This window comes from Pongo pygmaeus, chromosome 9, assembly GCF_028885625.2.
Source record: "Pongo pygmaeus isolate AG05252 chromosome 9, NHGRI_mPonPyg2-v2.0_pri, whole genome shotgun sequence".
NCBI classification, from domain to species: domain Eukaryota; kingdom Metazoa; phylum Chordata; class Mammalia; order Primates; family Hominidae; genus Pongo; species Pongo pygmaeus.
In genome coordinates this window covers 72,231,924-72,253,127 of record NC_072382.2, presented here as the reverse complement: position 1 = coordinate 72,253,127, position 21,204 = coordinate 72,231,924, and the positions used below count along the sequence as shown (strand labels likewise).

The following is a 21,204-nucleotide window of genomic DNA, read 5'->3' as shown; positions in this document are numbered from 1 at the left end:
CAGACATCACTGGTGCACCCCTCTGCCCCGGCCATAGGACTGTCTGTGGGGCCATGCTGGTGTCAGGGCCTAAGGCAGGAGACCTGGGATCTTGTTCTGGCCCTGTGTGGTCCTGGCAAGTTGCTTCCTGTCTTTGAGCCTCAGAGTGCTCTTCTGAAAAATGGGCATAAAAATAGCACTGACATCTTCGTTCATGGATTCACTCAGTCAGCACATGTTTACTGAGCACTTACTAGGCTAGGGTGTATCATACAGCTCCAAACAAGTGAAGCCTCGCAGCGGTGTTCAGAGGATTAAATGAGGTGATACCTATAATTCATTTAGCACAGTTACTAACATACATTATGGACTCTATATAAATATTAGCTAAAACCTTATGTCTAATTTTTGTGGTTAGTCCTATGATTATCCCTATTTTACGGAAGAGGAAACAGAGAAAGGTATTGCCCATGGCCACACAGCCAGGAAGTAGCAGAGCTGGGATTGAATCTGGGCTGCCTAACTCTAAACCCCACTCTGCTGGTTCCCACATTTAATTTGGGGCTGTGTGTGGCTCCTCTGAGCTCCCTTTAATATTCTCCAGAGGATCTTGGATCAACTTGGGTCACTTCCTCAGGCCTTCCCCATCTGAATGCTCATCCTCCTCCTCCTCCCCCAGAGTCCCCGACTCCTGCAGGTTTGGTCCTGGCAGGGACTGGCTGGGAAAGTCAGTGGTCATCAAGAAGAGACCAGTGATTCAGGGCTGTAAGAAGGTCCCAGGCCCAGCTCCCTCCTGCTACCACCTGGGGTTGAGACCCGCTAGGAAATGGAGGCCAGAGCCACCTGGCCCTGGTCCCATCATGAATGTCCATCACACTTAGCTGGGACCACTGAGCTCAGCCCTTTCCTAAGGGTCTGTGAGGGGGAGCATGGGGAGCATTCGAGGATTTCTCTCTCAGAGAGATTGTGGGCCCCCATCTGATTGAAAGGGAGTTGTGGGACGCATCTTGAAGTTGAGTTTCCATAGCAAGATCTGTGTTTCTGCTGAGGCACAACTGGACTCCTCAGAGCCTCAATGATGCTCTCAACCTGGCAGGGGGTGCCCTAGCCGTATCCTCCACTCCTCCCAGCCCATCCTGGGACACTAGGTGGGACTTAGTCACAGCCAGGGCTGAGCACTGCATGCCTGAAGATGGGCTCAGGTGGGTGAACGGCCTCTGTGAACTGCAGTGGGGCTGGGGGCCCATCATCATATTGACAACCAGACATCTCTGCACCTTCAGGCATGCAGTGCTCGGCCCTGGCTGTGACTAAGTCCCACCTAGTGTCCCAGGATGGGCTAGGAGGAGTAGAAGATAGGGCTAGGGCACCACCTGCCAGGTTGAGAGCATCGTTGAGGCTCTGGGGAGCCCGGTTGTGCCTCAGACTGCCAGGCTGCAGCTGAGGGTTGTGCCAGCCCTAGCGGTGACAGCAGTGTATCCATGGTGTACCTGGGCCTGGGCAACCTGGAGAAAGCTCTGGGCCCCCCAAGGGCTGGAAAAGTTTCGGCCAGTGTGGAGAAAGTTGTGGGCCGCGTGGGAAAAAGTTGTAGCTCCTTGAACTTTTCTCAATGGGAGCTTATGGCTCTCTGTCCCTGAGGTCAGCTGAGTGATTTGCCAACAATTAGGCCATAATGAGCTGGACCTCAGTGGCCTGAGAGACTCCCAAGGGTACTTGGGCTCAACAGGACACCTGGGGCCCAATTACAGCAGCCTGGGCTGATGCCAGGTCCAGCTGCGGCCTGAGCCCCAAGGATATGGGCCTGCCCCATGTGCCCACTTTGCTCGCATGGCCAAACTTTTAATGAGTGAAAATGGCTACTTCTCTTACTTGCTGGTAGCTCAGGCGTGCCACCTGGGTCCTGCCTGCTCACTCCTTAAAGAACCAGCAATTTCTAAAATATGACTTGCTGCAGTTTAAGTGATCAGCTGATCAACAGGTTATGTGGGGTCTAGACGCTGCCCCACTGTGTGACCCTGGACTGAGCCCCAGGCCTTTCTCAGTCTTAGTTCTCAGCGATAATAATCACAGGCTTGGCGTGAGGCCCAGACGAAAATAACACAAACTGTAAAGTGCTGGTTCCTTTCAAATGATCATTATTGTCCTTAATTATTGCATCATATTAGCCTGGCCAGGACCTTGACTCTGACCCTCACTCCTGGTGAATGAGAGCCAGCTCTGACCCGGCTGCTCAGAGGCAGCTGCGTGGCCCCTCCTGGCTCTGCTGGCCACTGGCCTGCCCTCTGCTCCAGGCTGGGCTGGCCTAGCAACCACACTGTTTATAGATCTCTCTTGGCTCAACTACCTTTTTTTTCTCCTGCTCTGTTAACACCCTAGGCCTGCAGACGGGCACCACTGAGAGTGTTAAGAGCCCTGATATTATCAAGTCCAGTCCTTACTGCACAGATGGGAAACAAAAGCCCAGGGAGAAGCAGGGACTGAGCTGGAACTCCTTCCTTTCCCGGGGCTTAGTCACAAGAAAGCTTCATGCGTATGCAGTACTTTAGTGTCTGGCCTTCTCGGCAGCCCTGTGAGGGTAGGTAGGCTGGCACCCATCTGTCCACTCACTTATTAAGCTTGCAGATTCTAAAGCCAGACTGACTGGGTGGACATTCTGTCTCCACTATTTACTAAGCATGTCTCTGTGCCTCAGTTTCCTCAAATGAGAAAACACTACTAATTACATTATATGATTGTTGTATTAAATGAGTTAGAATCCATATGAAATGTATGCAACATGGCCTAGTGCAGGCTCTCAATAATTAATAGCAGCTATCCTTCTGGTTATGATTCAGTCATTCAGTCAGCAAACATTTATTGAGCTCCTACTGTGTGCTGAGCTTGGTAGTGCTAGAACCTGGGGATATAGCAGTGAAGAAGACTGATTTTTGGAGCTCAGTTTTGTGAAGGTGAGGGAGACAGACACACCAAGCCATAATTTCAAGACCAAGGATTTGGCAGGCTGAGGTGGGGGATAAGCAGGGGAACACAGTGGAGGGGCCTTGATCCTGTCTAGGGGGAGGGAGGCACAGTCAGGGAAGGCTTCTCAGAGAAGGCAGAAGTGGAGGTAGGCATAGGGCCCTGTGCTAAGTGCTTTATATCCACGTTGTTAGTCTATCCTCACACAAACCTGTGAGGTAGATGAGGCCCTCTTTTTACTGAAGAGGAAACTGATGGTTAAGTTACTTGTCTAAGGTCACTCAGCCAGTAAATTATTGGGTCAGGGTCCAATCCAGGGTTGTCTAACCCCAAATTTTGTCCCTTTGCTTTTTCTATGAGGGTGTTTGTGGCGGTGATTATGATGGACAGATGGGGGAGGAGGTCCTACGCAGACAGGAGGCACTCACAGGAAATTCTGGCTTTGCTGATTAGGGTGCAAACCTGGGGTTTACTTTCCGTGGCTGGTACAGAGGCAGGATACCACAGTGGGTACCAGGACAGGCCCTGCCCTTGGCTGCCTGGGTTCCAACTCACTTACTATTAGTGTGGTCTAGAGCAAGTCACTTAACTGCTCTATGCCTCAGTTTCCTCCTCTGTCCAATGGGGATAATAATGGCAAGCACTTGCGTAGCACTTGTAAGGGCTTTCTTTTAAGGATTTTACATCTATTACTCATAGGATCCTCAGATTCTATGTCTTTTTTCCTCAGGTGGCCATAATACCTGGGTACTTTTAAGGAATAAATTAGTTAATATACAGAAGGCACTTAGAACAGTGCTTGGCACACAGGCAATGCTCAGTAAATGTTAGTTATTCTTGTTCAGCACCACAGAGTGGAGTCCCAGGAGGCTACGGACAGAATTCCTAAAAATAATGAAGATGATTATGATAACACTAGCAACAATAAAACATGCCCTCATAGTTTTACAGCACTTTTTAGGGTACAAAGACTTCCACATCTGAGACTGAGGAGACAAGTGTGTCTAAAAGTGTACACAGAGAACACTTTTTAAAAAGACATTCTTATTAGCATCCTGTGGGATGTCTTTTTAAAAAATGTTCTCTGTTCAAGTAAGTTTGGAAAACACTGAATCAAACCAAGTTAAACACTTTTCTTCTTGGAGAGACTCAAACTCACTAAGCTGAGTTGTCAGACCCCACAAAAGCAGAGGGAAATACAACATGCTGTGTTTCCCCAAATTATTGGGCCATGGAATCCTTTGTTCTGAGGAGTTGTGACTCCTGGAAGACACTTTCTCAAACACTGGGGTAGGTCGGGTGTGGTGGCTCATGCCTATAATCCTAGTGCTTTGGGAGGCTAAGTGGGAGGATAACTTGAGACCAGGACTTTGAGACCAGCCTGGGCAACATAGAGAGACCCTGTCTGTACCAAAAATAATTAAAAAAGAGAAAACACTGGGGTAAAGAGCTTTGGCTTTGTCACTGGCTGTGCGCCTTCAGGTCAAGTCATATGAACCTAGGCCTCAGTTTTCCCATATGTAAAATGGGAATAAAGGTACACTCATGATGGGGCCATCAGTGTTGTAAGAACTAAATGAGGTCACTGGAGTAACGTACACAGCCTAATTCCTGGCAAATGGACAATAAACGTTAGATTATTATCGCCGTGACACCCCTATGAAATAACACCATTATTCTCCCCACCCAGATGCGGGGGAGCTCAGTAGGTAGTTCTGGGGCCCTTCCCTTTAGTGTGTCAGTGGAGCACCCTCACATCCCAGGCTGGGCGCCAGAGGACGACTGGCTCTTTCCCTTCCCTCCCCGTTTCCTTTTAGATGGATGAGGCCTCGGTTCAATGAGAGCCCCAGGCAGGAGATGGCCACACCCAGGTTTTTGGAGGGGCCGGGGAGGGCGCGTTCGGGGATGGCACTGGGAGTGGGCTGGGCTGACGCCCCTCTGCCCCCAGCCCGGTCTTCCTCTACGGCGACTTCGCCGCGGGGCAGCGCGGGGCGGCGCCCAGTGTAGAGCTCGTGGGGGCCTCCGCTGACAGGCTGGCAGGGACTGGGAGAAGGGCGGCGGCGGAGCAGGTCGCGGGCTGGTGCGGGGCCTGGGGGCACTGCCGAGCCTACACTGCGGCGGCGGCGGCGGCGGCAGCGCGACAGGTTGCCATGGCCCGGCTGCCGCAGCTGCCCTCCCAAGGGTCTCGTTAGCTCTGCTTGGCCGGCCACCGCCGACTCGGCCCTAGGGACCCCGGCGACCTAGCAAACAGCCGATCCGCCGTGCGCTGACGAGGCTCGGGGGAAGAGGGCGGCAGTCCGGATGGCGCGCAAGGGGAGTGCCTGGCCGCGAGGATTTGCCGCCGGGACCGAGGGCGCACCAGGCAGGTGCACCGCCCACCCGCGGCCTCACGGGGGCGCCCGAGTCCACCGAATGAGCCCGGCGGGGCCGACAGCAGGGGGCTCCTCCCTCGACAGCCCGGGGGCGCTCGACAGCGCGGGGGCGCCACTCTGACCGCCGCTCGCTGGTCTCATTGCCGGGGCCAGAGAGGGGGCTGGAGTGGGTGCCAACGAGGAAATCACAGTTGATCTGCAAGTTAGTGGGCGGGGAGCCAGTAGGGAGGGACTGCGGGGCCGCGCTGGTCCTGATTCTTCCTCACTCAGCTATTTTAATAGCAATGGAATCTTGAAGGAGTGCTCTGAGGCTGATACAGCTGTAGGAAAAGGTCTTGGGCGTTCAGATTTTTGGATGCTTCGTATTTTTCAACTTTATTATCTGGCGACAGTCTTTAAAACTCAATGACCAATTCCAGTTCTAGCCTTAAACCCAATTAATCCTTAACTATGAAAGCAGCATCCTAAAGTCTACTTTCACTTGTTAGCGGCATCTGTGGAAGTAGCCGAGGGTCTCAGGCAGTGCAGTAGCTCTCTGAATAGCCTCTCTTTCCTGAGAAAGGGAGCCTCAGCTGCTGTGCCGAGCAGGCCTGGTGGGAGCGTGCGCTCACTGCTTAATAGAGCAGGGCTGTGCTTGTGATGTCCCTTTGGCCCAAACTGTCCAGGATCTGCTGCCTGCCTTTCCTTTTTGTGGTATCGTTATTGCTTTGGCCCAGAAAGCTATGATGCTACCTGCCTGCAAATAGCTCATCTTTACTCAATACCCGGGTCCTCACCCCTTTATACTGTGCCCCCTCTGGACTGTGATGCCTGATGCTTGTGTGGTCAGATTGCATTGGCAAGAGATCTCTTTCTTGTCTTATAAGGGCACTAATCCCATCACGAGGGTCCCACCCTCTTGACCTAGTCTAAACCTAATTACCTCCCAAAGCCCCAACCTCCTAATACCTCATTGGGGGTTCTGGCTTCAGCATAGGAATTTGGGGGGCACAGAAGCCTTTAATCCATAACAGATGGATTCCTGACAGTAGTAACCACTCCCCATCCACCCCTGAGTGCTCGTAGTCAGGGTCACGTTAGACTGGAGTGGTATAGAGAAGACTTTACCACTGTGTGGAAAAAGGCAAGAAGTCTTAACTAAAAGGGAAGTTTCTGGTCCCTCTTTCAAAATTACCTCCCTGGCTCTTTAAAACGCTGTATTTTATAAAATGTTTTCGATTTCCCTTTCAGATGTGCAGGCCAACCTCAAGGTGTGGGTTGCTTAGATTACAAAGGAACTTGAATTCTTTCATGTTTTTGTTTAAAGTATCACTATCATCATCTAAAGCCAAGATTGGCTGCTTTGAGGACCTCTTCTGAACCCTGTACTAGGATGATAACTCTGAAGGAGACTTTTCTTGGGAAAGGCTGATGTTGGGACCTTGCTAGCCATTTTGGAATTAGGGAATGAGGTGTATTGGCATGAGCAGCAGCTCTTTTGTGGCTGTCAGGCAGAGATTTTCTTTTCTTTTTTCCTTTATAAGTCACCCAGCCCAAATTGTTATCAGGCAGATATTTTTATAGGGGTAGTGGGAGGCAGTTCCCAAGTCCCCTGTCCCTCTTTGCACCTAGTCTACCCTCTAAGACTGCAACCATCATTGTATCTTCTTACACATGACAATGCAGTAAACTTGGGCACATTGAGCGCCAATCATGGCCGCTGTGTTCCTGAAGGTACGGAGGTGGCACTGGGGCCAGGTTGCTGTCTGGAAAATGTTAGCCACTTTGGTGGTACTGCCCTTCCGACACCACCTCCTCACCTCCCCCACCCCTACACACAAAAAACAAGACAAATAGAGCAAACAAAACCACTTCTCCAGGTAGACAGACCTGCAGGTCTGCTCATGGTGACCCTCTCTTTAGCCTGCATTGTTTCCAAGGCCTTCAGCTGGCCTATTGCTTGCTAAGGGCCCACACCTTGGCAGGAGCTGAAAAGAGACGATTTCCTCTTGCTCAGGGGAGGAGGGTCTGTCCTGGGTTTGCAGAGGTAGGCTTCTTGTCTATCCTGCTGAAGAAAACAAACTAGACAGGAGTCAGATGTGGGCGCTACCTTCTTGCTCAGTCTCTAATTCACTGTGGCCTTGGGCAGATCAGTTCTCCATCCTTATTAGTATCTTGGGTGGAATAATCCTTAAGGAATCTTTCAAGTATTGAGTACCCCCATCCCCCCACCACTTTCTGCAATCAGGCCTAGGTGAGGCAGGAAGGAAGAAAAGAAAGTCTGGGTGCAGAGTGTGTAGTATGCCTCACAGTACAGCCTGCAGGAAAGCCCTGGATAAGAAAGGCTGAGTGATATACCAGGGTGTGGGACAGAACAGAGTGTGGTTTGGGTGGGAAGATGACCTGGTGAACCTCAGGTTCTTTCAAGGCTTTACAGAGGTGGGAGCAGGGCCATGGGTGGGTTGGCTACAGTGTCCCTGCTGAAAGGGAATACTTGTTGGTACAAACTCAGCTCTTGTGGCAAGGCTCATATGAACTTGTGGTCATGAAAGTGTAAGTAGGGTAGAAATACGAGGAAGGGAGAGGCACTTGGTCATGGCCAAGGCTGGAGTGTCATTAATGTGTGGGGGTTGAGGAAGCGGGTCACAGGATGGTTGGATGGCTCAGTCTATGGTCCTGTGCCCTGGGAGCCCCTCATGTGGGAGACAGGTGGTGGATGTCAGGAAGAGCTCGAGGTGGGAAGGGCAGGCTTGATATTTAGACTACGTGTCAAGTAGGGCAGGGCCAGTTACTAAAATACTGAAACACTAGGTGTCATTTGGAAATGGCTGAGGCCCCAGGCTCCCTGAGGCCCCCAGCCACCTTGGCCCTGGAACCCTGCTGGTGCTTACTGGCCCATACACTGTCTGCCCAGCGTATTCCCTGGGTTCTGACCCCGGTCCCTATGTGTCCTCTTGACCAGGGTGTGCACCTGGACCTCAGTGGGAATTCACTTCCCCAGGGACAGTGCTGGAATCCCCATATACACTTCTGGCCCCTGAGGCTGTGTCTGCTGGATGGTGCCTCCCCAGTGTCACTGTCCCGTGGTGGCTTGTGGGAACGCTGCCTGCACTGTGAACAGTATCAGTCGTTATGTATGCTGACAATCACCCCTGGTAAAGGAAGGGGACAGTAGGGTGAAGAATTCTGTTTTGTGTGCCTGGCCTCTTTGCAGCGGGGACAGAGGGCAAAACCTGGCAGGCCTGCAGTCTTCCTCGGCTATCGTGAAGAGGGTTGTAAGTGCCAAACCCATCCCATAGAGAGATCCCAGAGGAGACTCTGGCACCTCCTCTGCCAGAGGACAGACCCATGAGTGCGGCACTGCAGACCAACAGTTTCTTATCCTCCTTCCTTCACCAGACCTGGCACCGCTGCCCGCCTCACTCCTGGGAGCCGAGTCCTACTGGGAGCTCGTTCCTGCCAAGGCTGGGATCCAGTCCTCCTCTCCCCTCTGTGGGCACTTGGCAGGCTGAGGTCCCTGCTTCCCTCTGCCAGTTCCTGCCAAAGCTAATCTCCCTGCGGCCTGTTCCTGGCAGTGGTTGCACGTGGGTGTCTCTGCCGGGCAGGCCTGCTTCCATCGCTGGCATGGACCCCATTTCCCAAGAATCCTTTTTGGGTGGCACAATCCCAGGCAGAATTCTCCCGGGAGGTTCCTGAGTGCCTCCCTTGCTGGTTCAGCACCTGATCACGTTCCTGGATTCCCCCTGAACTCCTCCGGTGTCTGCAGGGTGCTTTTCAGTTCACAAAGCACTTTCATATTGTATCTCATTAGATGCTCAGCAGCCCCTCAAACAGCAAGTGGTGCCCTTGAGCCTGCAGAGCCCTGGAGTGGGCAGATATCCTGAACCATCTGCTCTGACTCTGCCTTTGGGCCAGTGGAGAGGCCTTTGTGAGACCGAATCTTCAGGTTCTCGGTGGGGCAGGTGGCAATTCAGTAGGAGGCGGCCTCGGGCCGCCTCTTCTGGGGAAGGTGTCAGAGAGGGGTCAGGAGACTATGTAACCTCTTGTGGCCCCGGTACCCTGATCAAAAACCAATAGGAAAAGTCTCTTAGAAGAGAAACAGCTTTTGGGTTAATCTGTAGGGGCAGTGAGAAAGGGTTGGGGAGGTTGGGGCCCAGCTGGGCAACGTGGATTCGATCTTGGCTTAGAGTGGGCACAGGAAGCTATGTGATGAAGGGGAGCCCCTAGGGAGGAATCTGGGTACAGGGGATGGGGCTGGAATCAGCTACCTGGTCCGTAAGTTGTGTTGTTAAATTTGGAGAAAAACTGTTTTCCAAAAATGGAGGTAAATTGAAGTTTGTAAGAGCTGGTGAACAAGCCATGCCTTCTTGGTGGTTTGGAGCAAGACGTTTTCCACGCAGGCCATTTCATCAAGACTCAGTGGTAATTTGGGATTGCCTCGGCTCTCCCAGCTCAGCTGCCTGTTGCTGTCAGTGGGTCTGGGGGGCCTCAGGGCTGCAGAGGGCTTGGTGGTGTGGGAGTCCTTCACCTGAGGGCTGACGTGCCCTTTGGGGGTCTGGAGCATACTTCCAGGAGACAACCTCTCTTCCTCCTGTCACCTCTGCTCCTCCCTCAGCCTCCCTGTGTTCCTTTAAGCAGGGGGCATGGGAAGAATTTCTTCTGAAGCAACTGATGTTATAAATTTGAGAGAGGGGAATAGCATCGTGTGGCCTGAAATTAGCAGCCCAGAGGCTGAGGGCTGTGGCTCTGGCAGGTGCTGGTGTCCAGGGTGCGAGGAAGACTCCAATGTCCAGAGGACTCTCATGAGGGTGACTGGGAGCAGACTGTGGTGGGGGTGACAGCTCAGGGAGGAAGACGGGATTGTCAGGACGCAGTTCTTTGCTGGAAGAGACTTCCCTTCCATGGGGTGGTGAGTCCAAGTGAGACCTTGGTTCCTCTTCCTGGGCAGAATCCTCCCTTCCATTGTGATTATCCTAAAGGTCCACCCCACTGACTCCTAGCGGCCTCTTTCCTGGTAAGGAAGTCTGATTGGCCTTTGGCTTGGCTGACCTGAGTCACTTCTTCCAGAGCTGTCCTCATGCTGCAGCCACTGCTGTCCCACAGCAGCTGTGGGTCATCCTTCAGCTACAGATCCTCCCATTCCCCTCGTCCCCCCGTCTGTGTGCGTGCACACTTCTGTGTGTGCAGGTTTGGGGTAGGCTTGGTCTGCGACTGCGGGGGCCATGGGCAGTTGAGTTCAGTCTGGTCATGCCACAGAATTATTTACACTGAAACCCTAAAACCCTCTAGTGAAAGGTTAGATCTTTAAGTCAGACTTGTTTGGCAGGTCAGTGAGATGACAGGGAGGTTTGAGACCTGAATTGGGGGATGGGGCACAAAGGAGTCTTGGCTGTTTCTGGATCTAAGGCCTCTGTAGGGAGGTGAGATCCAGACTGGGTAGAGGCTGATGATTCTTCTGAAGCCAACTCTGTGCCAGGCCTTATTGTGGCTGTGGAGGAGCATAATTAAAACTCTGTGCTTTCCAGGACTTGAAATCTGTGCACTGCCCTTACTACGATAGTCAAACAAAGGAATGAAAGTTCCTCTCCCAGGTCCATGATTCAGAGGGCTCTTAGGGGTCTGTGTGTAGGAGGTGGTTTGCTGCTCATGCAGACATTTGGAGAAACTCTGGTTCCATCTCGTCACCCCTACACCAGCATCCAGGAAGACATATGGGCAGACTGGTGCGGGCCAGCAGGTGCAGGGATGCTTCTTTGCTGTGAGCTTCTGCCATGTGTTAGGGAAATTGAAGTGTCCAGCTGCCCCAGAGCGGGGAGTCCTTCAGATTTACCAGAACTTTCTGAGTACAAAGGCTTCCTGCTTATTGTTTTGATTCTTAGGATTATAATCTTACTTTTGCTTTCCATGCTCACATCCCCAGTCTGAATCTGGGGCTGCTTCTCACCACTGCCAGCCTCAAGGCAGAGAAGGCAGGCTCCTCTCCCATTTGTGCTCCCTCTAAATGTTTGCATAGGTACTCGCTTGCAGAAGCATTACTACCAATAGTGGAAAAATGAGATGGGGAGGGCAATTTACTTTTATTTTTATTTTATTTGAGACAGGGTCTCATTCTGTCACCCACACCCATGCCGGAGTACATTGGTGTGATCACAGCTCCTGGGCTCAGGTGGTCCTCTTGCCTCAGGCAATTTAAAAAAAATTTCACGATTGGCCAAGAACCTCCCCTCCGACCCCCACAACAACCTACCCAGCATTTACTTCTGAGTCTGAGGACACTTCCCTCACATCAGCCTCTCTGCTGTCTTGAAAGGCTCACCTCCTGGAAGCTGGCTCCTTCCTGATTCAGGGCCCAGCACAGCATCGGAAAAATGCAACAGTGCTGCCCACTGTGTTCGGAGGCCTCCATCCTCTGTTTTCTTCTGGGCCCCCTGGGTAGGACTTACATCAGAGCCAGTCTTCCTTGGCTGATTCAAAGGGACAAACTCCTGGGTCAGTCCTGAGGACAAGGAATAGTGAGTGGGGTGAGGGAGGGGCTGGCAACAACTGGAGTGTGTCTGGCCACAAGCTAGACTGTGGCTGCAGCTGATGGCCATCATCAAGCTGGTGCCAAAGCTGCCCTTTTGTCCAGGTTTCCAGAGATTCTCTAGCTAGTTCTCTTCTCTATTCTTTGGAAGATTTACTGCCTTATTCCACTCCTTTAGTGGTTATCCTACAATTTCCCACATTTTTCTTTGACTTAAATAAGTAAAATCTTTACTCCTTTTCCTGAGCCATTCAAGGAACTTGGATTATTTTAACTTTACTTTCCTCCTGCCTTACATGATTTTCTTTTAAAAACTTAATTTTATTTATAATTCCAGAGTTATAGAAAATTTGTAACAGTTGGTGTACAGTATTTCCATATATCCCCTCTCAAGTTCCATATATATTAATATTTAACTACATATACCTTATAATTCTTTCCCTCCCCAACATCATTTTTTTCTGAACTATTTAATACTGATCTACATATATGTGCTGTGTTACCCCTAAATATATCCTTGTGTATTTCCCAAGAAATAAAAATATTCTCTTATAAAATTATCACACAGTTATCAAAAGCAGGTAATTAAGAAGATACAATGCTATAATCTAATTTACAAACCTTATTCAAATTTCACCGAATGTCTTAGTTATGTCTTTATAGCCAGAGAAGGAAAAAATACATATTTTTCTGTCCAGGATTTAGTCTAGAATCATATGTTACATTTAGTCATTTCTAGTCTTCTTTAAGCCGATTTTTCTTGGTCTTTCTTTCACTTTTCTTTTTTGAGGGGTACAGGACAATTATTTTGTAGAATGACTTTATCTGGGTTTGTCTGATGTTTCCTCATGATTAGATTCCAGTTATGTATTTCTGGCAGAAATGCCACAGAAGTGATATTGTGTCCTTCTCAGTGCATTGTTATCAGGAGGCACATGATGTTGGGTTTTGTTCCACTGCTGGAGATAATAACTTTGGTCACTTGGATAAGGTGGTGTCTGCCAGGCTCTGTCTGCCATTGCAAAGTTAATATTTTCACTTGGTAATTAAGCTTTGGGAAATACTTTGAGATGATATAAATATTCTGTTTCTCATCAGACTTTACCCACTAAATTTTAGCATCCTTTGATGATTAGTGTTTGAGGTATAATGGTTGTAAAATGGTGAATTTTCTGCTGCCATTATTTCTCATACATTTATTAGTTGTTACTCTACTGTAAAGAAGAGTTTACCTCCCTCCCTCCCAATCCATCCATCCATCCATCCATCCATCCATCCATCCATCCATCCATCCACCCACCCACCCACCCATCCATCCATCCATCTACCTACCCACCCATCTTCCATTCAGTCAGTCTGGATTCATAGATATTTATTTTATTTAATTAGTTATGCTTTGTTACTAGCATTGGTGATTTTGATGATCAAAATTATCCCAGATTAGTCCTGTGAGAGCTCCTCCAAGTTGAATCTTGTGTCTTCTTGACACACTGCTATCACTTTTTGAGCACCTCCTTACTTTCTGTTACTACAAGATATTCCAGGCTCATCTTGTACTTTCCTGGCTCAAACCCTGTAATCTGGTATTTTTCTAAGAAACCCTGATTCCTTTTAGCAGAGAATTGTGTATAAAAACAAACCAAGACCTGGAATAGGTCTGTTCATTGCCAGAGTGTTGTTATTTCTAGGCCCTGTCATACATATACACACGTGTGTGTAGTCTATGTATTATGTAAATATGCACACACACATGCACATCCATTCATCTATCTACCTACCTACTTACCTACCTATCTTTCTTAAAAACCATGAGTTCATACTGATACTACCAGTTCCAATCCAACACTCTAGAGTTCATTTTAACCTGCTCTCTTTCCATATATATAATTTCCTTCTCCAACAGTGAAAAACCTGGTTTCAGTTACCCACAGTATATTTACTTATTTGCTTAGTCCTAGAATACACAGAATGTAGTTTCAGAATTATTAACTCATGCTGGTGTGGGAAACAAATCTATTAAACAGAGTTCAGTATTTGCTACTGTCTTTTTGCCCTAGCCTGAGAATACAGAGGCAAAGTACGGCTTCAAAACTTCTGTTATCACCCCCTACCCGTACTGTGTTTTGTCATTCACTTAACCTACAGTTCGGTACATTTGCTTCCATATGTATTCAATGTTGTGTTTCCTCCTTTTATCCTTGTTGATTGTATTTACTAAAAAACTGAGTACATGAAACATTAACATGGTTCTAAAAGTCAGAACAGAGCTGTACAAAAACATGAACTCAGAGAAGTGTCACTCCCCTCCATCTTCTCTACCTTGCTCCCACCGTCTTATTCTTTTCACCCCATCAGGCTAAAAAAGACATCAGGGAAAAATATGTCCTAATATGTTGAGTTTATTCAGGAGTAAGCAAAAGGATTATAATCTGGGAAGCACAGCTGTAGCAAGCCATAGGTACAGGTACATCAAGCCAAAGGTAAAGGGAAATTTTTACTGGCAAGGAGAAGCTATGTGAGCTGCTTGGAGACAGAGTTCATTGGTTCTGGAGGCTCAAAGCTAGAATTAGCATCAGTTCATTGGTGGAGATGCCATTGCTAGGCATCGGCCTAGCATCTTATCAGAATTGCTACAGTCCTAAAGAATGTATAGTGATAAACCTGGTCATAGAAATATGTGCATGCATGTAAAATGTAAAATGCATGTAAAATGTAGATCATGAAAAGCATGAGATGTATAAAAGATGAAGGAATTTCTCATGGGGTTATTTTAGAAAGTCCTTGAAATAGTCCTTGTCTCAGACGTGGAAGCATGAGCTGTGCTCCTTTGTGTGTTCCGGCTCCAGTTTGCTTGGGTCTGACAAAAGTGACTTTATTTTGCTATCTGCAACTTTAGTCACTCCATTTCCACCCACTCCTATATGGAACCAATCTCATTAGTTTCTGGGTTTCCTTCCCTAAGTTTCTTTTTGTATAGTTGTGCAGACAAGTATATATTTTCTTATTCCACTTTCTTTCTTGCACAAAATGTGGCATACCATAAACACTTTCTCACACTTTGCTTTTTAAATTTAACAGCATATCTTGGAAGCCATTCTATATCAGTTTATAGATGTCATCCTCATTCATTTTTATAGCTGCAGACTATTCCATTCGATGATGTACCATAGTTCATTCAACCATTTTCCTATGTAAAGTCATTTTGGTTGTTTCTAATATTTTTCAATTATAAACAATGCTACAATGAAAATCCTTAAACATATGTATTTTTGTATATATTTGAATATGTATTACCAGGATAAATTATAGAAAGGGGGAAAAGCATGTGCCATTTTGTTAGATATCATCAAATTTTCCCCCATTAAGGCTGTTCTAATTTCCATTCCCATCAGAAATGCTTGAGCGTCTACTTTCTTCAAGCCTTGCCAACAGAATGTGTTAGTGTCTGTTTACATTTTTGCCAATCTGCTAGGTGAGAGATGATATCTCAGTGTTATTTTAATTTGCATTTCTCTTATTATGGTTGAGGCTGAATGTTTTTTCACATGTTTAAGGGACATTTTAATGCTTTTTTCAGTCAATGGTCTGTTTATGTCTTTGACTATTTGACCATTTTCATATCAGGTTTTTGAAAATTTCTTCCATCGAGTAGAAAAAGTTATTTATACATTAGCGATATTACACATGTATCTGTGTTATATATTACTGATCTTTTCTCTCAGTGTGTAATTTATTTTGGTTTTTTTTTTTTTTTTGTGACAGAGTCTTGCTGTGTTGCCCAGGCTGGAGGGTAGTGGTACAGTCTCGGCTCACTGCAACCTCCCCCTCCCAGGTTCAAGCGATTCTTCTGCCTCAGTCTTCTGAGTATCTGGGATTACGGGTGCCCGCCACCACGCCCGGCTAATTTTTGTATTTTTAGTAGAGACGGGGTTTCACCATGTTGGCCAGGCTGGTCTTGAACTCCTGACGTCAGGTGATCTGCCTGCCTTGGCCTCCCAATGTGCTGGGATTACAGGCGTGAGCCACGGCGCCTGGCCAGGATTTTTCTTTTTTTTTTTTTTTTTGAATAAAATAATTTTATTTTTGTATAATAAAATAATTTTATTTTTATATAATACAATTTATCAGCCTTTTATTGTTTTGAATGAGTTCACTTCCATTAAAACCAGGGAAGTGAAATTATATATGTGAACTTAATATGAGTTTTAATAACCTAGTTTTCAATTTTTCAGTATTTTAAATATTTCTTTAATGTTCTGGAAAAAATAGCCACTAGCAAATACAGAAATACATGTACACAGGGACACACATTTTTCCTTTTGTCTCTGTCTCCAGTACGTCTCAGGGCAGCACTGAGCAGAGGCCTTTGGGCCATCTCAGTCTTTCATTAGAGCCAGTAGCCAAAACATATCTGTCCAAGAGCTATGACAGCAGCAGCAAAGCTTGTGGAAGCCTCAACCAACTTAGTCCTAGAGTTTCCACCAAACTTAATGGTTCCCCATAGTGAACACTGTTTTACTGAGTGAGAGAAAACAGTCAGCGCTTCTTGGTTATCCACCTCCCTAAGAGTTATAATAGCGATAGAAAAATATGAGAAAACTTCAACTTCAGTAGATTTAGTTCTGACGCCTCCGCTAAACTTAGTGGTTCCCCATGCTCTGCGGACTCTTATATTCACAGAATATCCTCACCACTTTTTGCTAGTTGCCTATCCTTCTTTTAAAGGAGGTGGCTTTATCTCTGTTAAGGAACTACCATGCTCTTTCAGATTTTTTTTAAATTTTTATTTTTTAACCTTTTAAAAATTTCAATAGTTTTTGGGGAACAGGTGATTTTTGGTTACATGGATAAGTTCTTCAGTGATAATTACTGAGATGCACCCATCACCTGAGGAGTGTACATTGTACCCAATGTGTAGTCTTTTATCCCTCGTCCCCCTCCCAACTTCCCCCCTCATCTCCACAGTCCGTTTTATCATCTTATGCTTTTGCGTCCTTGTAGCTTAGCTCCCACTTATAAATGAGAACTACAATATTTAGTTTTCCATTCCTGAGTTTCTTCATTTAGAATAATGGTCTCCAATTCCATACAAGTTGCTGCAAATGCCATTATTTTGTTCCTTTTAATGGCTGAGTAGTATTTCACAAGATATATATATATATGTGTATATAAATATACATATATGTGTGTATATAAATGTGATATATATATACACACACACACCACATTTTTAAAATCCACTTTTTGGTTGATGGGCATTTAGGCTGGCCCCATATTTTTGCAATTGCAAATTGTTTTGCTATAAACATATGTGCAAGTGTCTTTTTCATATAATGAACTCTTTTCCTCTGGGTAGCTGCTCAGTAGTGGGATTGCTGGATCAAATGGTAGTTGTACTGTTAGTTCTTTGAGGAATCTCCATACTGTTTTCCATAGTGGTTGTACTAGTTTACACTCCCACCAGCAGTGTAGAAGTGTTCCCTGTTCACTGCATCCACACCAACATCTACTGTTTTTTTGATTTTTTTATTATGGCCATTCTTGTAGGAGTAAGGGGGTATCTCATTGTGGTTTTAATTTGCATTTCCCTAATGATTAGTGATGTTGAGCAGTTTTCATATGTTTGTTGGCCATTTGTATATCTTCTTTTGAGAATTGTCTATTCATGTCCTCTGCCCACTTTTTGATGGGATTATTATTTTTTTTTTTTCTTGCTGATTTGCTTGAATTCCTTGTAGATTCTGGATATTAGTCCTTTGTCTGATGCATAGTTTGCAAATACTTTCTCCCATCCTGTGGGTTGTCTGTTTACTCTGCTGATTATTTCTTTTGCTGTGCAGAAGCTTTTTAGTTTAATTAGGTCCCATCTATTTTTGTTTTTATTGCACTTGCTTTTGGGTTCTTGGTCATGAACTCTTTGCCTAAGCCAACGTCTAGAAGAGTTTTACTGATGTTATCTTTTATAATTTTTATAGTTCCAAGTCTTAGATTTAAGTCTTTGATCCATCTTGAGTTTATTTATTTATTTATTTATTTATTTATTTATTTTTATTATTATTATACTTTAGGTTTTATGGTACATGTGCGCAATGTGCAGGTTAGTTACATATGTATACATGTGCCATGCTAGTGCACTGCACCCACTAACTCGTCATCTAGCATTAGGTATATCTCCCAATGCTATCCCTCCCCCCTCCCCCCACCCCACAACAGTCCCTGAAGTGTGATGTTCCCCATCCTGTGTCCATGTGTTCTCATTGTTCAATTCCCACCTATGAGTGAGAATATGCGGTGTTTGGTTTTTTGTTCTTGCGATAGTTTACTGAGAATGATGACTTCCAGTTTCATACATGTCCCTACAAAGGACATGAACTCATCATTTTTTATGGCTGCATAGTATTCCATGGTGTATATGTGCCACATTTTCTTAATCCAGTCTATCGTTGTTGGACATTTGGGTTGGTTCCAAGTCTTTGCTATTGTGAATAATGCTACAGTAAACATACGTGTGCATGTGTCTTTATAGCAGCATGATTTATAGTCCTTTGGGTATATACCCAGTAATGGGATGGCTGGGTCAAGTGGAATTTCTAGTTCTAGATCCCTGAGGAATCACCACACTGACTTCCACAATGGTTGAATTTTTGTATAAGGTGAGAGATGAGGATCCAGTTTCTTTCTTCTAGATGGTGTCCTTTTCCCACTTTATGTTTTTGTTTGCTTTATCAAGGATCAGTTGGCTTTAAGTATTTGGGTTTATTTCTGAGTTCTCTATTCTGTTCCATTGGTCTACATGCCTATTTTTATACCAGTGCCATGCTGTTTTGGTAACTATAGCTTTATAGTAGAGTTTGAAGTTGGATAATATGCCTGCAGATTTATTCTTTTTGCTTAGTCTTGCTTTGGCTATGCATTGTCTTTTTTTGTTCCATATTAATTTTAGGATTATTTTTTCTAGTTCTGTGAAGAATGATGATGGTATTTTGATGGGAATTGCACTGAATCTTTAGATTGCTTTTGGCAGTATGGTCATTTTTACTATATTGATTCCACCCACCCATGATCTTGGGATGTGTTTCCATTTGTGTTGTCAATGATTTCTTTCAGCAGTGTTTTGTAGTTTTCCTTTTAGAGATCTTTCACCTCCTTGGCTAGGTATATTCCCAAGTATTTTATTTTTTGGACACCCCTCATTTAATTGTTTGTAGATGGTTCATACCTAAAAAGAAAAACTAAAAGTTGCCAATTATGTTATGCTATCACAGACTTGAATTTACCTTTAGGCTTCTCAAAGAAATGAAGTCTGTTCAGATGGCTAAATTGCCTTTGTCCAGACATGCCAGCCAACAAAAGATAAAAAACAAATACTTGTCCTGATGGTGGGTATGCTTTTGGGTTGGCCCATGATTTTGAAATGGTTTAAAAAACAAGGACATTTTCTGACTGTTACAGGAATCCTTATAAAATGGACAGCAAATTAAGGAACCCTGAGAAGTTTTCCATTACCTAAATAAATGGCCATGATAAATGTAGAATTCAGCAAAAGTGCTTCATGATATTACCCATAATACAAGAGATAAATCTGCCATGATTTTTATTTTATTTTTTATTTTTCGACTTTTATTTTAAGTTCAGGGGTATTTGTATAGGTTTGTTATATAGGTAAACTCATGTCACAGGGGTTGTTGTACAGGTTATTTTTTCACCCAGGTATTAAGCCTAGTATCCATCAGTTATTTTTTCTTATCCTCACCCTCCTCCCATCCTGCACTTTCTGGTAGGCCCCAGTGTCTGTTGTTCCCCTCTCTGTGTCCATGTGTTCTTATAATTTAGCTCCCATTTACAAGTGAGAACATGTGGTATTTGGTTTTCTGTTCCTGTGTTAGTTTGCTAAGGATAATGGCCTTCAGCTCCATCCATGTTCCTGTAAAGGACATGACCTTGTTCTTTTTTATTTATCATGATATTGAACCAACACCGATGGGGATAATTTTAGGAGGTTTCATAGATATTTCCAAAATATGTCCAACCTGACAATGACACAATCCTGGCAAGATTTTAAGGATAGGTCATGGACAGGAACCGAAGTCTCACTGCCCCTTTGAACATCTCCAAATGTGCTATGAGTGCATTCTGATTATTGTTGTTTATTCTTAGGGTTAGTTGATGTTTTACCTTACTGGAGAGTGGTAGCTATAGTGCTAGGAACAAATTTGCTTAATTTTGTTGTATTTCTGACTTGGAAAATCCCAACTTATTTTGCAGTTAAGAGGAACACACATATCACTGGTACTGTTGTTACGGAACCCTGCAATGCTTTACTTTTTGCTCAGAATCTCTACTGACCTTTATCATCCACAAACTTCAGGGAAAAGACAGAACTAAAATTCTAAAAGTATAATTATCAGAGCTCTTAAAACCCTTAATCTCCTAAGGCTTGAGGAGTGCTATTGATGGAAGTATCTTCAGGACCTACAGGTGGCCACCTTTGGAATTCATAACAGGCTGCCTCACTACTTGCAATCCTAGGTTCTACATTATGAGTACAAGCTGATATGATTCATTGCTGAAGGGTACTCACAATAACTCCAGCTTTATCACCAACAGGTAAACGCTGCATTTCTACAATAGCCATCTGTGCAGGCCCTGCATGCTCTGTAACCTGGGGATTTGGTCTTCTGAAAAGGGCACTAGAGAAAAACTGCTCTTAAGCCTCTGTTAACTGACACAGCAGTAGAACTCCAAGGTGTTGACCCTTGGATTCATGTTTCTCAACTTCAGAGACACACATCACTCCTTCCTGACCACTGGGCATCCAACCCACCAGGAGCTGCTAAACTGAGAGCTGTTAGAAATCCTCCAAAAGTGCTCACTGCAGAAGTTGGTAGCTTCTGCTCAAGATGGCAGAACAAGATTAATAACTTTTGTATTCTTCAGCACCTTTTTTATTTTCCATTATCACACTTTGATACCCTCTAAAACATTAAAACACCTTCTAGAATGCTTATTTGATCAACTTGATCTTTGTTTTATTAATTTTGACCTCTGTCGTCTCCTTCTACCACTTAAAAAACCAAAACTCCCTTGTGCATCTTTTTCAAACCACAGCTACTGCCCTGAATTTAACTAATTACTGACAAAATCTAGTAAGTATCACTTCAGACACTTCAGAAGGAAGTACAGGCCTTTTCTGGTACTTAAGTTTGCCTTACACCACAAATCCCAACCTTCAGTCCTGTAAAAACTAGAGCTTGATGTCACATCAATGGAATGCTTCTGACAATGTCATCACAATCCTTTCAGCACAACCTGGCTGTCATGAGTGAGCACTGACATGGGACTATCCTTGCTACAGCTACCACTCTGTTCAATCTTCAGAGACACTCTGGCTTG

General features: G+C 45.5%; 1 long non-coding RNA gene across 1 annotated transcript; it reads left to right on the top strand.

Annotated features, from left to right (window-relative positions):
• Positions 1-4,755: 4,755 nt before the first annotated feature.
• On the top strand, positions 4,756-20,816 carry LOC129008995 (uncharacterized). The gene is made up of 2 exons (XR_008492602.1): positions 4,756-4,808; positions 20,419-20,816. It is a non-coding gene; the product is annotated as an uncharacterized LOC129008995 (long non-coding RNA).
• Positions 20,817-21,204: the final 388 nt, after the last annotated feature.